The 15,776-nt window shown below is 39.5% G+C and overlaps 1 protein-coding gene across 7 annotated transcripts in view; it reads left to right on the forward strand.

Moving 5' to 3' along the window:
• Positions 1-676: 676 nt before the first annotated feature.
• The window catches only part of Kdm4c (lysine demethylase 4C), a 382,463-nt gene continuing 367,363 nt past the window's right edge, over positions 677-15,776 (forward strand). Inside the window, exons 1-2 of one of the 7 annotated variants that reach the window (XM_078047621.1) lie at positions 689-883; positions 8,549-8,671. The gene's annotated coding sequence lies outside the window, so the exon portion shown is untranslated. Of the gene's footprint in view, positions 884-8,548; positions 8,672-15,776 lie in introns of all 7 variants that reach the window. The other 6 variants (XR_005733943.2, XR_013438119.1, XM_040285752.2 and 3 more) reach the window with 6 other exon arrangements.

Raw genomic sequence — 15,776 nt, forward strand, 5'->3', positions numbered from 1 at the left:
GTAATCGCACACCTGCTTGGGGCGGGACTTGCTATGCCTACGTGACTAGAATACGGAACAATTTTGCACCTGGAGTTTAACTAGGTTTTACTTGAGAGTTGCTTGTTAAGGGGTTGGGACACGTGGGAACTGTTGTTCTATTATTTATCTCCCACTGTAGTAAGAAAGGTGAAAGGCCCTTAAAATTCGTGAAGGGAGAACGGATTCAAAACGCTGTCATCGCACGCCCAGACTTCCTTGCCAGGCTAGGCTGGGCATTCCTAGGCCCCACCCATGGCAACGCCACTCTGACGTCCGCGCGCCGGAGGCCGTCATAGGCCCGTGTCGGAGCCCAGGAGGACGTGTGGCGCGTGGACTACATCAGGTCCCACATTAATCTTGTGGGAACACTGTACGCGCTTCCGGGCCAGGTTCTGTGCACCTGTTCCCTCCTTCGGTTCAAGTACCTTACCCCTCTGGGAAGAAGGAGGCATGCCTGTCTCCAGAGAACAAGAAGATGGGCCACAGAGAACCACGTATAACATAGTGTAAAAGACACTCCAAAGCTAGAAGGTGCCGGGCACCTTTAAGCTGTTTGGAAGTTCACGTGACTAAGTGCCAGACCCCAACAGTCACGTGACGGCGCGCGCGCTCACACGCAGGGAGAGCCGGTCTGCGCTGTGCGCGCGCCGTCGCCGCTGTCTCCCACCCACCCCCTCGACGGGAGGGTGAGGAGCGGCGGAGTGATCAGGCTTCTGAGGCCCTGTGCGCGTGCGCAGCGAACAGCTGTCACCCAGTGCGGAACAAGTCTTCCAAATTTCCCAAATCTCCCCGGGCGGGAGGCCACAGTCTTCCTTCTCATCCTCTTTCTTCGGGTCGTGTCCTCGCCCCACCCGCGCGCCAGGTAACCGCTTTTCCGGAGTCAGGGAGATGGGGGCGGCGGGGGGAGGGGCCCGGGCGATCTTCCCGGCACTGTCCCTCTCCACGCGGGGTAGCTAGGGGTGTGGGCGTCCAGAGGAGCTGAGGCACCGGGGCAAAGACGCTCAGTCTGCGACCGCGGCGACTGTCATGTTAGGGAGGGAGCGGACGGCCATGGTCGCAGGGGAGGGAGGCGGGGGCCAGTGACAGTCCGATCCGGCCCTTACAGGGTTCGGTCCCCGTGCTCGCCATTCTCCCGGGAGCTGGAGTCGGGGTCGTGCTCTTTAGGACAGAGGAACGCGCGGTGTTCTGGGGGTACTGAGTCCTTTACCCTCCCAGCCGGGTCTGCGGCGGACTCCAGGAAGGCCCGGCCTGGTGCGCTCCTCTGGGCCCTCCCTTCCCTGAGACTGTCACGACCCCGCAGAATGAGAGTGGGGGCTCTTCTCTAGACCACCAGTCGCAGGCAGCCAGTTCCTCATTCGGGTTCGTTCTCAGTCACCGCAGCTGTCCTTTTTGGTTTTTATTCTTCGGCACGGGGCCATTTCTTCCTGCAGTGCCTGTAAGAGCCACGATGTGGGGTAGACAGTGGGTGCTTAATCAATGCGAGTTGGATCGGGGCGCGTGGACTGCCAGGTATAGGACGTGTTGTGGGGCTAGGATGTACAGCCAGAAGGCAGGCAGGCTGGGTCTCCAGGCTGGATCTTGGGGCGTTTCTTCCTGCTCCCTCAGCCAGTGAAACCAGCAGGGCTCAACTCCGATGCTTTCTTTCCTCCTGTACTCGGAGCCAGGCTCCCCCTTAGCTGTGTCCTATTAAGACTGCACTGGCTGGCTTTGGTTGTGGGCAACAACTAGGGGGTTTTGTCAGGTTCTCTCTTCCGGAGAAAACAGCAAACTTTTTTTTTTGCACTTGGTAAATTACCAATGCGAGGTCATTTATGTAGCATTGCTTCGGAGGTATAAGGTTAGAGTCTCAGTGGGCTCACCCTTGTCCGGGTGAAAGCATTTGATAGGTTCAGTACCCGTAGGTTCGCCCTAAACTTCGCCCTATTTCACCCACTAGAGTTTTTTTTTTTTTAACTTGGCTTCACTGTTTCTATGGCAACGGTTAAGAATATTCTAATTTCGAAGTGTTGTGGTTGAAAATTAGTGACTTTAGTTTTTAAAGGTTCAGTTTTACTATGTAGCACTCAGTTCTTTGAGACCAACCACTCAAATTTGCCTACTTTGCTAGTTCCCTCGCAGTCACTCTCCCCAGCTTTGTTTTGGAACGTATAACACATTTTTTGGTTTAGACCAATTTTAGTGTTATGAAAAGATTGCACCTAATCTTTACAGCACCTCACAACCTTGGTAATAAAAGAAAAAAAATTTAAAATAATTTGTATTTGTAGATGAACACAATTCCCTTATTCATTCATTCATTCATTCATTCATTTATTTATTTTTAATATGGTGCTAAATATCAAACCCAGTGCCTAACACTGATCAGGTGCTTGTTTTGTTTTGTCAGCGCACTTTAATCCCTTGCTTTTTTAAAGTTTAAAATAAACGTTTTATGGGGTTAGGAGTGTAAATCAGTGGTAGAGCTTGGTTGGCATGCGTGAGACCCTGGGTTCAATCCCCAGCTCCAAGAAAATAAAACAAATAAACATTTGAGGTGTCGCAGCACACAAACCCTTAAAAAAAAAAAAAAAGAAAGTCCACCAATTATTCTGTAAGAATGAAGATTTTTAGGAGTTTAACAGGTACTTCATCTTTTCAGAAGTTTCTTCAATTTAAACTTCAATTTAGGGATGAAGATCTGGTAAAGTGAGTTATTTTCTGAACACCTTCCATGGGTAGGTTAGGTGCCTCTGTAGGCAGTCCTAGGCCCCTCTTTCCTTTTCTCATTGTTTTGTAAATGCTTTGCCTCACTTTTCTCCCCCACCAGACTGTTAAAGCCTTGAGACCAGTTTTTTCCCCCTCCCTCTCTTTTCTTTTAGTAATTAAGCCTGAGTTGCTTAAAATATTCCTTTATTGAGAAACAAATTTACCTATCTAAAATGTACAACTCAAAAGTTTTTAGTATGTGCACAGAATACTAAATTTTAGAATATTGTTTGAACAATTTTAGAATATTGATTGAAGCCAGAGGCACTAAACCACTGAGCCCCATCCCCAGCCCTTTTAATTTTTATTTAGACAGGGTCCTATTAAGTTGCTTAGGGCCTAAGTTGCTGAGACTGGCTTTGAATTTTTTTTTTTTTTTTTTCTGGATACCGGGATTGAACTCAGGGGCACTCAACCACTGAGCCACATCTCCAGTCCTATTTTTTGTTTTATTTAGAGACAAGGTCTCCCTGAGTTGCTTAGCGCCTCAGGCGGGCTTTGAACTTGAGATCCTCTTTCTGCCTCAGTCCCCCTAGCCACTGGGATGACAGGCATGCATTACTGTGCTCCAGCATGGCTTTCAAATTTTGATCTTCCTGCCTCAGTTTCCTGAGCTGCAGGGATTATAGGTGTGTGGGACTACACCCTTCTCCTTAGAATACTCATGTCACCTTCCAAAATAAACCTTGTTTTCATTACAGCTATTGCCCATTTTCCTCCAACTTCCTTTCCCTCCAGCCTTGGAATCGGCTTTCTGTCTTAATAGATTTGTTTGTTCTGGACATTTCATATAAATGAACCCTAGTTGATGTTTTGTGACTGGCTTAATTTGTATATTTTCAAGGTTCATCCTTGCTGCAGCCTGTATCAGCACAGTATTCGATTTATTCCATTGTATGGAAATATGACATTTCATTCATCAGTTGATGGACTTTCAGTTGATGGACTTTCGGATTGTTTTCACTTTTGTGCTTTTATGAATAATGTTGCTGCTATGAACATTTGTGAACTAGTTTTTTTTAAAAATTTATTTATTTTTTAGTTGTAGGTGGACACAGTATGTTTGTTTTATTTATTTTTATGTGGTGCGGAGGTTGGAACCCAGGTCCTCCCACGTGCTAGGAGAGTGCTCTACCACTGAGCCACAAACTCAGCACCCCCGAACTAGTTTTTATAAAAAATATTTTTATTAGTTGTTGATGGACCCTTATTTTATTTACTTATTTATATGTGGTGCTGAGAAACGAACCCAGTGCCTCACACATGCTAGGCAAGCACTTTACCATTGAGAACCACAACCCCAGCCCTGTGAACTAGTGTTTTGTGTGGACTTATGTTTTATTCACTCTTATACACAGTGGTGGGATTACTGCATTAATCATCTTTTGAATGAACAGATGAACAAGGAACGATGGTTAGTCTTAGGGAATATTCTTTGGAGACATTGGAGGGGCCCATTGACTTCCTTGCTCCACTACCAAGTGTACTTCTTTATTTATAGGCCAGAACTCTCTAGAGGTTTTGTCCATAGCTTGTGCTATTCCTTTTCTGAATATTATTAAGATCATTCCTTTCTATAGCATAGTTTTCATACTGCTCATAGCTAGTCCCTTATATCCATTTATTTGTTATGTATTTATTAGTGATATAATGATAAAACAGGTACATTCCATACAGCAATTAAGCTCTGTGTAATGCAGGTCTCTTAAGCTTTAAAAATTTGTTGTTCCTTTTATTTTAATTTTTTCTCTTCCTTTTCTTTAAATATTAATATTTAATGCTTCTCCTGCTATTCTATTTCTGATATGAAATTTTTGGGAGTATGACATGTAGCTTTTTTTTTTTTTTTCCCCTCACTGCTGGGGATTGAACCCAGGGCCTTGCACATGCAGTGTGTCTTTTTATTCCTACTGCTCTAGAAAGAAAGTTATTTGGAGCATATGATACAAATTTGAAATATTAGCTTTTTTTTTTTTTTTCAACTGTTAATTCCCAAGGATTCCTTACACCCTGTTCTCCCTGCCCATTAAAGATGTGCCTTTCTAAATCCATCCTTGCTAGGCCTAATCCCTTCCCCTCTCAAGCAGTCAGTATGATCCTTTTAAGGATTATGTTCTTCCTTCAAGTCCTCTTTCACTGAGGAACCAGTCATAATTCTCAGATCTACTTATGAGATTTTGATTAGCCAATGGCCTTCTTCCTATTGGACTCCTCTGACTTCTTATTTCTCTAGGCCTGGTACCCAGCTCACACTCCTGTTCCCTCTGCCTACACTGTTACCTTGACCTGCACTGCCCTGTCTGGTTGGTTCCATCCCTTTCAGAAAACAGTCCAATTGTCTCTTCTTCAAGTTAGTCTCCCACAATCATGCACACTTGCCTTAGTAGCGTTCTGTAATGTCCTTCACACTCTTAAACAACCATGCCATTACTTGTCCTTTTCTTTCTTCTCCACCTTCATGAATGCAAAGAGAAAGGGCCACGCAAAAATATTAACAGTAATTAGTTATTTCTGAATGATGGAATTGTGGATAATTTGTTTCCTTGGTGTTTAAGTGTATTTTCTAATTTTCTCCTGTGGAGGATAGTTAATTAAAAATCCACGTTTATTAGAAATTTGGAAAACTGGAGCAGATGGAAGGAAAAAGAAAAGTTATCAGTATTCTCATTTTTATTTTGGTAAAATTTCTTCTAGCATTTTTCATTTTATTTTAATTACCTAGATGAAATTTTACTATAACTTCATCTAGCTTTTTTGGGGGAGCAGGTGATGATGATACTAGAGATTGAACCCTAGGCACTTTACCAGTAAGTTATATCCCTGGGCAACACCTACCCCCATCTTTGAGATGGAGCCTTGCTAAATTGTTGAGGATGGCTTGGAACTTGTGATCCTTGTGCCTGGGATTGCAGTAAGCATTTCTACTCTGCTGACATGAAACTTTTATTTTGATTTTTTTTTCCTCGTATCTCTCAGTTTTCTAGGGAATGGTAAGGATACTTATCATTGGTTGCCTTGATGGAGTTTCTGGTACTGAAATGAAGCAGATTATTAGAGAATAGAATTAGCATCTTAGGCTAATAGGGTATGAGAACCAAATATGCTAAGAATCTCATTTCCCTGAGAAATGTCCTGATTTTTATGTTTCATAATACAGAGATTTTTCCTTGAATAATTGCTTATTATTTGCATTGTTTTAGTTTTGCTTGGTGCTTTATTCTACAAGTAGTGGATACATTTCTACAGTTGATTAATATTATGTTCCTTACACTGTAAGATGTTGAAAATGTAGTGAACTCAATACAAGTGATTCACTAAGAGTTCATGAAAGAATTATTTTAAGAGTGAATATTTAGTTACACTGTGTACTATATTTTCAGACATAGTGGCTTTAGCTATTGTATTTATGAACTGCTACTGCATAGAATCTCTAAAATTCATTCTTGATTCTTTTGGGTTTGTGTTTCTTATATTACTATGGAGCAGAGTAATGTGTCATCAATGCCCTGTTGGTGGATGATGCACACCTGTAATCTCAGGGATTCCAAGAGGAAGGCTGAGGCAGGAGGATTGTGAGTTTGACTTAGCTTGGGCAATTTAGCGAGACCTTTTATTAAATAATAATAAAAAGATCTTTTTTTCTTATTAAAAATAACTTTATATGGGCTGGGGATGTGGCTCAAGCGGTAGCGCGCTCGCCTGGTATGTGTGCGACCCGGGTTCGATCCTCAGCACCACATACCAACAAAGATGTTGTGTCCGCCGAGAACTAAAAAATAAAATATTAAAAATTCTCTCTCTTTCTCTAAAAAAAAAAAAAAAAAAAAAAAAACTTTATATAATAATTCTGGGTATTAATTTAGCGGCTCTATTTGTTCAGTATGGCAAACAGCTTTGATCTTCCCTTTCAGCTTTACTTTGGAATTTCTCACGAATCTTATTTTATTATTTACTAGCAAGTCCACAAATTATCCCAGAAATATATATGTAATTAGTCAGTTTGACTCCACTTCCAGTTCATTTTCCCAATATGCATTCCAGCCTCCCTCCAATCTCTTCTTTACCTGAAGATGTTTAAAAATGCAAATTGATCATTCTCATTGTCCTCTGGCATTTAAAATTCCGGTAGTATTATTCATTTATCTCAGATTTCCCTCCCCCACCCAGGCCTTATCTAGATCTACTTTTCATCTCTGCCCATCTGCTTTCTCTTTCTTCAAACTGTATATGCCCTTCTCAAAAATGCTATATATATATATTTTTTTTTTTTTGCCAGGGTGACTTTTCATTTTCTTCCTTTCCATACATCTTTCAGATATATACTTGAATGTATATTCTTCCTCAAAACATGTAATTTCCCAGTCTAAATCAGCTTTCTTAATTATAATCTGTTAGTCTACTCTAAAAAAATATTTTTAGTTACAGATGGACACAATACCTTCATTTATTTTTATTTTTATGTGGTGCTGAAGATCACACCCAATGCCTCACAAAGTGCTCTACCACTGAGCTACAACCCAGGATTGAACCCAGTGTCTCACACATGCCAGGCAAGTGCTGTATCACTGAGCTACTACCCCAGTCCCTATGTTAGCTTACAGTTGCATAGTGATTTTTGATTTTTCCTCCTAAATGTGAGAATTCTACAAGGGCAGTGATCAAGTATATTTGTCTTCTTATTTCACATCAGCACACTTTTACTTCTCTAGCACCACAGAATAGGTGCTCAATAAACATTTGTTTAATGAATTAATGAAAAAGTTGAATTATGAAGCTAGGACACAGGAAATACATTTTCCTTTTTGTGACCCAGTGTATACACACATACTTAGTGAAACTGAAATTTCACAGAAAAATACTTCAACTGCTTGAGCTACATTCTGATATTTTATCTTTTGTGCTATGCCATATAATGTATGTAAAATATGTATAAATACACACATGGGGCTGGGTTTGTAGCTCAGTGGTTTTTTTTAATTTTTTTAATATTTATTTTTTAGTTTTCAGCAGACACAACATCTTTGTTTGTATGTGGTGCTGAGGATCAAACCCGGGCCGCACGAATGCCAGGCGTGCGCGCTACTGCTTGAGCCACATCCCCAGCCCCAGTAGCTCAGTGGTAAAGCGCTTGCCTAGCATGTGTGAGGCACTGGATTTGATTCTCAGCCCCCACAAAAATGAATAAAGATATTGTGTTCATCTACAACTAAAACTATTTAAAAAATAAATACATACACACACACGTACACATATACACTGTGGATTGAACCCAGGGGCTCTTTACTATTGAGCTATCTCCTTGTCTCAGAATTGTGATCCTTCTGCTATAACCTGCTGAGGTGCGGCGATTATAGGCCTATGGTGCCTAGCTACATATTATAAAAATATTGATATACCCCATTAATTTGGGTAGGACAACCTTTTGAACAGCATAGCTCTAAGGCAGTATAAGGAAAACTCTTATTTTCCATTAGCCTCTCTCTCTTTTATGCTGAGTATTGAATGGAGGTGCTGTACCATTGATCTGTATTCACAGTTCCATTTATTTATTTTTAAGACAGGGAGTAAGTTGCTAAGGGTCTTGCTAAATTGCAGAGGCTAGCCTTGAACTTGTGTTCCTCTTGTCTCAGCCTCCCCAGTTGCTGAGATTATGGATCTGTGCTATCATGCATGGCTACCATCAACTCCCTTCCTTGAAACTTAACTGCTAATTTTTTGAGCCTCCTTGGATGGGAAATACAAGTATAGCTTTAAATAACACATCTTTGTTGTCTCTTTAAAGAAATGAAAGCCGAGCTGGGAGTGGTAGTCCAGTGGCTCCAGAGGCCTAGGCAGGAGGATCTCGAGTTCAAGGCCAGCCTCAGCAATTTAGTGAAGCTCTAAGTAATTCAGTGAGACCCTGTCTGTAAGTAAAATACAAAATAGGACTGGGGATGTGGCTCAGTGTTCAAGTGCCTCAGGGGTGCAACGAAAGAAAAAAAAAATGAAGGCAGTTCTACAGAGAAATTCTGGTCTGGTCTCAAATAGTTCATATTGAGAAAAATACAAATCTACTTTAGGCCTAATTAATTAATTAATTATCATTTTTGAGGTAGTGGGAATCAAACCCAGGGCCTTGTACCTGTTAGGCAAGTGCTCTTCCCCTGAGCTACTCTCCCCACCCCTAGCCCCTTCTAGTAGGTCTTATCTTGCAGATTTCTCTGGTCCTATGATAGTCAGTACTCATCCACCATACTTGACTGAGCTCAAGTATGGTGTGTGGCCAGTCATAGAATTTTGTTTTTCTTCTTTCATTGCTTGGGATCAAATCCAGGGCCTCATGCATGTGTGACAAGTACTCTACCACTGAGCTATATCCTCAGGAAGTCACCAAATTTTAGGGCTGGCTTTTCATCAGTCTTGCTTACCAATTTATTATAAAACAAAATGTGGTGGTGCTTACCTGTAATCTCAGCAGCTCCAGAGGCTGAGGCAGGAGGATTGCATGTTCAAGGCCAGACTGGGTAACTCAGCAGGAATCTGTTTCAAAATAAATAAAAAGGGCCGGGCATGTAGCTCAGGGGGAGAAAATCCCTGTATTCAGCCCCCAGAAGGGGGAAAAATAAATCACTATACAAAATTAAATACATTGTATGATTCAAATTGTGTTTAAACATAGTTTCAAATGTGTATATGTTTAGAAAAAATACATCAGATTATTTATTTTATTATTCAGATTATTTATTGATTTTGGTGATGGGATTGTCATTTTGAGAAAGTACATTCCTGTTTATAATGAAACACTCAGTTAAAAAGCCAAACTTTATATTATCAAGTATGTTCAAATAGGAAAAAATAACACCTTTATTATGTTGGATGTAACCCAGGTTTTTTAGTGGCTGCATTTTGGGGACACCTGAGGGTGTAACTATGTTCGACCATGTAATTTTTTATTTTTATTTTTATTTTTTTTGGGTACTGGGGATTGAACTCAGGGGCACTCAACCACTGAGCCACATCCTCAGCCCTATTTTGTATTTTATTTAGAGACAGGATGTCACTGAGTTGCTTAAAGCCTTGCCATTGCTGAGGCTGGCTTGGAACTCACGATTCTCCTCCCCAGCTGCTGGGATTATAGGTGTGCACCATTGTTTCCGGCTGACCATGTAATCTTGTACTGTATAGTGACCTATGTTCTGCTCGTAGCTTTTCTAAGCTATTGAAGCCTAAACAGCCTGTTTTTCATCTTTTTTTGCTGAATTAGGATTCCATTTTCCCTCTGTTCAGCTCAAAAATGTTGATAATAGATCTTCACTTATGGTTGACCAAAGCCTATGATTTGGAAAGTCTTAATGTTCTTTAATAAAACCCATTGTTGAGCATGACTTGAAGGTAGAGATAGGATTTTGGGTGAATTAGGATAAAACCTCTCTGTTGAATTTGGGAAATGCGTAGCTAGGTAATAGGACTTATAAATTGAAGGAAATAGTGATAGTTTAAATGTATAATAATCAGTAAGTTTTTCTAAATTTATGTTTGTAATTTGATAGGTTTCCAACAACACAAGTCTTATGTCAAATCAAATGTTTGAAAATATATTTGATAATTGTACAAAAAGCTATCCTTCTAAGTATGGATTTTCATGAAGGCAAGAGAAAACTTGAAATTAAAGACAAATGCCAAAGATAGGACTGTTGGCTGCATAGATGGGTATGTGCGTGGGCAATTTTAGAGGCTTCCTAGTACTGTTCTCATTTTCAGCATTTTAAGTTCAGAAACCTGAACTTTCCTGATCTATGCAGAGTATTGGGCATTGGAGGACTAATGTTTTTGGTGTCATTTTCTAATTAAACCCATAAGAACCAGAACATGGATTGTAAGCACATGTATTTGCTAGGACTTTGTGGAGAGTCTTTTTTTTTTTTTTTTTTTTAAATATTTTTTATTTTTTAATTTTCGGCGGACACAACATCTTTGTTGGTATGTGGTGCTGAGGATCGAACCCGGGCCGCACGCATGCCAGGCGAGGGTGCTACCGCTTGAGCCACATCCCCAGCCCTTGTGGAGAGTCTTGATCCCCTGGAAAAGCATACAAGCTGTCATACATTATCAGTTTCCAGCAGATGGAGATGGGGAGGTTGAGTTGGATGATATTCACCTGTGGGATTTCCCTGAACCATGGAGCATACAGCTTTGCTCATTCTTTCCTGCAGCTGGTCTGGTGTCTCATGCCTATAATCCCAGCCACTCAGGAGGCTGAGGCAGGAGGATGATAGGTTCAAGGCCAGCCTGGGTAATTTAGAGATACTGTCTCAAATCAACAAAATAAATAGGGTTGAGAATGCAGCTCAATGGTAGAGCGCCCCTAGGTTCAATACCCAGTACTGCAAAACAAAAACAAAACAACGCAACACTATAAAAAAAACTTCCTTGCCAATAAAGTTTTTCTTTTTTTTGTGGTGCTGGGGATTGAACTCAGGGCCTCCTGCATGCTAAGCAAGCACTCAGTATGGTCACAGGCATCCCTTTGAGTGGATGGCTGAAGTATAGGCCTTTTTTGTTTGTTTGACAGGTAGCTTATCTCATTCATTTTGTTTTTATCTATTCAACTTTCAAAAGGAAGCCTTGCCTGAAATTTGGAAACAGTTTATTGATGGGGTACACATTCAGGCATTTTTCATTAATAGGAAGAATATGGCCATGAGCTAAATAGGTAAATTCATTTTTCTTTGTTTTTTGATTATTATTTTCTTTTTGGTGGTGCTGGGAATTGAACCCAGTCTCACACACACTTAGCATGCATTCTATCACTGAGCTACTTACTAGCTTTGATGATTTTATCTTTAAAAATATTTTATTTATATAACAATATTTCTTCAATTTTTAATGGGGGGGGGTGTACCAGGGATTGTACTCAGCAGTGCTCAACCACTTAGCCATATCCCCAGCCCTTTTTTAGTATTTTCTTTAGAGAGAGAGGGTATTGTTGTTGGTTAGGGCTTCACTAACTTGGCGAAGGCTAGCTTTGATTCTCCTGCCTTAGTCTCCTGAGCAGCTGGGATTACAGACCCAGCTGGGATTATAGGCCCAGCTGGGATTACAGCTTTCGTCACTACTTTTAATTTTTGAATAGGTAATACAAGGTAAACAACAAAGTATAAAATAAGATAGAGGTATAAGAGATATAAAGGGACAGAAAATGTATTTTCTTAACTTTGGCCTTTAGGTATCATTACTTCCCTTTGGTCAACCTTTTTTTAAGCAGTTTCCTTTAGGGCTTTCTAGAGATATTCTATATAAGCATATGTGTACCTTTTTTTACACAAATGGTATTATGTGTACTTTTTCTTTGTTGGTACTGGGGATTGAACCCAAGGTGTTTTATCTCCATTGAGTCATATCTCCAGACCTTTTGATATTTTATTTTGAGACAGGGTCTCACTAAATTGCTTAGGGCCTTGCTAAATTGCTGAGGCTGGCCTCAAACTTGCAACCCTCCTTCCTCAGCCTTTCGAGTCTGGGACATGTGCACCACTGTGCCTAGTCATCTATACTTATTTTTTTAATCTCTCTCTCTCTCTCTTTTTTTTACTAACAGTTTAACATGAAGGTGATTTTTTTAAATATTAGTATATATAGAGCTCCCTATATGTGTTTGCACAGTTTTTCATTATATACACATACCATAAGTTATCCCAGTCAGCTTTTGATTATTGTCACAGAATACCTGCAATCATCAGTTTAAAAGAAGGAAAGGTGGGCTGGGATGTGGCTCAAGCGGTAGTGTGCTTGCCTGGCATGCACGCGGCCCAGGTTCGATCCTCAGCACCACATACAAACAAAGATGTTGTGTCTGCTGATAACTAAAAAATAAATATTAAAATTCTCTCTCTCTCTTTAAAAAAAAATAAAAGAAGGAAAGGTTTGTTCTGGCACATGGTTTCAGAAGTTTCAGTCCATTGTCACTTGGCCTTGTTGCCTTTGGGCCTGTGGCAAGACAGCACATCATGATGGGAGGGCATGATGAAGGAAATTATTCCCTTCAAGGAGTCTGGGAAGAAAAAAGAGAGAACAAGCCCAGTGATCTCACTATACCCTTCACCTTCCTTAATCTTGGCTCCACCTTCTAAAGTTTTTTTTTTTTTTTTTAAATTTTTTAATATTTATTTTTTAGTTCTCGGCGGACACAACGTCTTTGTTGGTATGTGGTGCTGAGGATCGAACCCGGGCCACATGCACGCCAGGCGAGCGCGCTACCGCTTGAGCCACATCCCCAGCCCCATCCACCTTCTAAAATTTTTACCACTTGCCAATAGTGCTATTATCTGGGAACTAAGCCATCAACCTAGGAGCTTTTGGAGGACATTTAAGGTCCATACCACAATAAGGTGTTTAACTAATGCAAGGCTGGAAGTCATTTAGGTTGGATTTTTTTTTTGTGTGTGTGTGCTGCATATTTATCCAAGGGCTGCCTGCATTCGAAGCAAGCACTCTACCAAGTGAGCTATATCCCCAGCCCCTAGGTTGATTTTATTTCTGTGTAATGATCTGTTCATGAATCATTATGTCAATGTTGTAATTGCCTTAGCTTTAGCTTTATTATATGTTTTTAGAAATTTACAGACTATTCTTATTTATTTTTCTTCATTATATTTGACTTTGGAATCAACTGTCTAGTTCCAAAAACTATTACTTGCTTTTATTGACAATATATTTAATTTGTAGACTTAACTGTAAAGCTATCTTGAAGATGCTAAGTTTTCTTGGCTGAAAATACAGTATATATTTCCATTTCTATTCTTTTTAAGCCCTTATTACAGACATTTTAAAGTTATCTTTATTCTGGTCTTACAGATTTCTTAAATTTTTTCCTTCATATTTTAATTTTTTCCTTTGGGATAATATCAATTTTTAGAAAAATTCCAATTATGGTACAAAGAACTTTTATTTCTTTGAAAAATTAAGTGAGTTACCTTCATGCCCCATCCATCCACAATAACTCAGTACACATTTACTACATTTTTCTGAATAACCAGTGTGTATTCATGAAGATCAGGAAATAGCTGGGCTCAGTGGCACCTGTTATCTCAGTGGATTGGGAGGTTGAGGCAAGAGGATTGTGAGCTCAAAGCCAGCCTCAGCAATTTACTGAGGCCCTAAGCAACTTAATGAGACCTTGTCTCAAAAAAGAAAAAAAGATGGGGATGTGATTCTATTCCTGGTACCAAAAAACAAAAACAAAAACAAAAAAAACCTAAAAACAAAACAAAAAAAAACCCAAAAAGCTAACAACAACAACAACAACAACAACAAAACCAAAACCAAAGAAATTCAGGAATTAACATTGATAGATTATTGTCATCTAATTTGTAGACCCTTCACTTTTCACCATTTGTTTTAGTAATTAATATTTTTATAACCTATTCAGCAAAAGTATCTAATCCAGAATGATGCATTGCATTTTCCTGTTTTTGGATCTTTTTAGGCATCTCTCAATCTCAAATACTGATATATATATATAATTTTTTTTTTTTGATTGAGGTACTGGGAATTGAACCCAGGTGTGCTCTATTCCAGAGCTACATTCCCAGCCCTTATTATTTTTTATTTTGAGACAGGATCTCATTAAGTTGCCCTGACTGGCCTTGAACTTGTGATCCTCCTGCTTTAGCCTCCCTTGCTGGGATCATAGTCCACTGCATTCGTGCCTGGCTTCAAATATTGATTTGAGGTGATTTTTGTTGATCTTGATTATCCTCATCTTGACATTTTTTTAAAGATTATAGGCCAGTTAGAGTCTCCCTTAATTTTGGCTTGTCTGCTGTTTTTCTCTGTACCAGATTCTTTTTTTTTTTTTTTATTGGTTGTTCACAACATTAAAAAGCTCTTGATATATCATATTTCATACATTAGATTGAAGTGGGTTATGAACTCCCAATTTTACCCCAAATGCAGATTGCAGAATCACGTTGGTTACACATCCACAATTTTACATAATGCCCTGTTAGTAATTGTTGTATTCTGCTACCTTTCCTATCCCCTTCTATCTCCCCTCCCCAGATTCTTGAGGCATTGTTGGCAGGAATATCCAGAAGTCATCCTCTATTCTTTTCACTGCATCTTCTCAGGTAGCATACATTTTCATTTGGTTTTTGTTTATTTTATTTTTTTACTTGTGGATGGACTTCATAACTTCAATTTTTATTTATTCATTTTTTATGTGGTTCTGATGATCACACCCATTGCTTCATGTGTGCTAGGCAAGCACTCTACCACTGAGCCACAACCCCAGCCCTTTGTTTTGTTGTTTTACTGGAAATGTTTCCTTTAATTGCTTAAGATAATCTTCTATGCTTCTCTGCTCTTTCTTTTAAAGAAGTATGTAAATATTTTCTGCCTTTTTAAGCTTTCAATTTATTTAATCAGTTTGGATTTATGGTTTATTAAAATTCATTAAGTTATTATATGTTAATATTATTATTTGTATTGACTGTCAAGTTGGATTGCCTGTTTTACATGTTCCATGATTTTTGTAAATACTCCTTTTATTTCTGGAGCAGTGAACTATCTAAGCTCATTTTGAATTTTGTCTACCCCAGTTATTTTGAAGCTAAGCTTTAAGTGCTGATTGTAATTGGAGTGTTGCTCCTAGGTTCTATCAGAGATACAGACTGTGTATATATTCATATGTACATTTATGTATATGTCTGTGTTTATTTACTTATCCTTACACACATGTACACACAAAGAAGGATAAAACAAATATACTAATGTAAAAACCATTGTTTATTCCTGGAAAAATCCCTTAATCCCTTGTCATAATTTATTATTTTTATGTGCTTTTAGGTTTTTTTAAAATTTATTTTTTAGTTGTAGTTGGACACAATACGTTTATTTTATTTATTTATATGTGGTGCTGAGGATCGAACCCAAGACCTCAAGCGTGTTAGGTGAGGGCTCTATTGCTGAGCCACAACCCCAGCCCTGCTTTTGGATTTTGATTGTTTATTTTAAAAGGAAATTTGACCAGT

Source organism: Ictidomys tridecemlineatus, chromosome 4 (genome assembly GCF_052094955.1).
Source record: "Ictidomys tridecemlineatus isolate mIctTri1 chromosome 4, mIctTri1.hap1, whole genome shotgun sequence".
Taxonomy (NCBI): Eukaryota; Metazoa; Chordata; class Mammalia; order Rodentia; family Sciuridae; genus Ictidomys; species Ictidomys tridecemlineatus.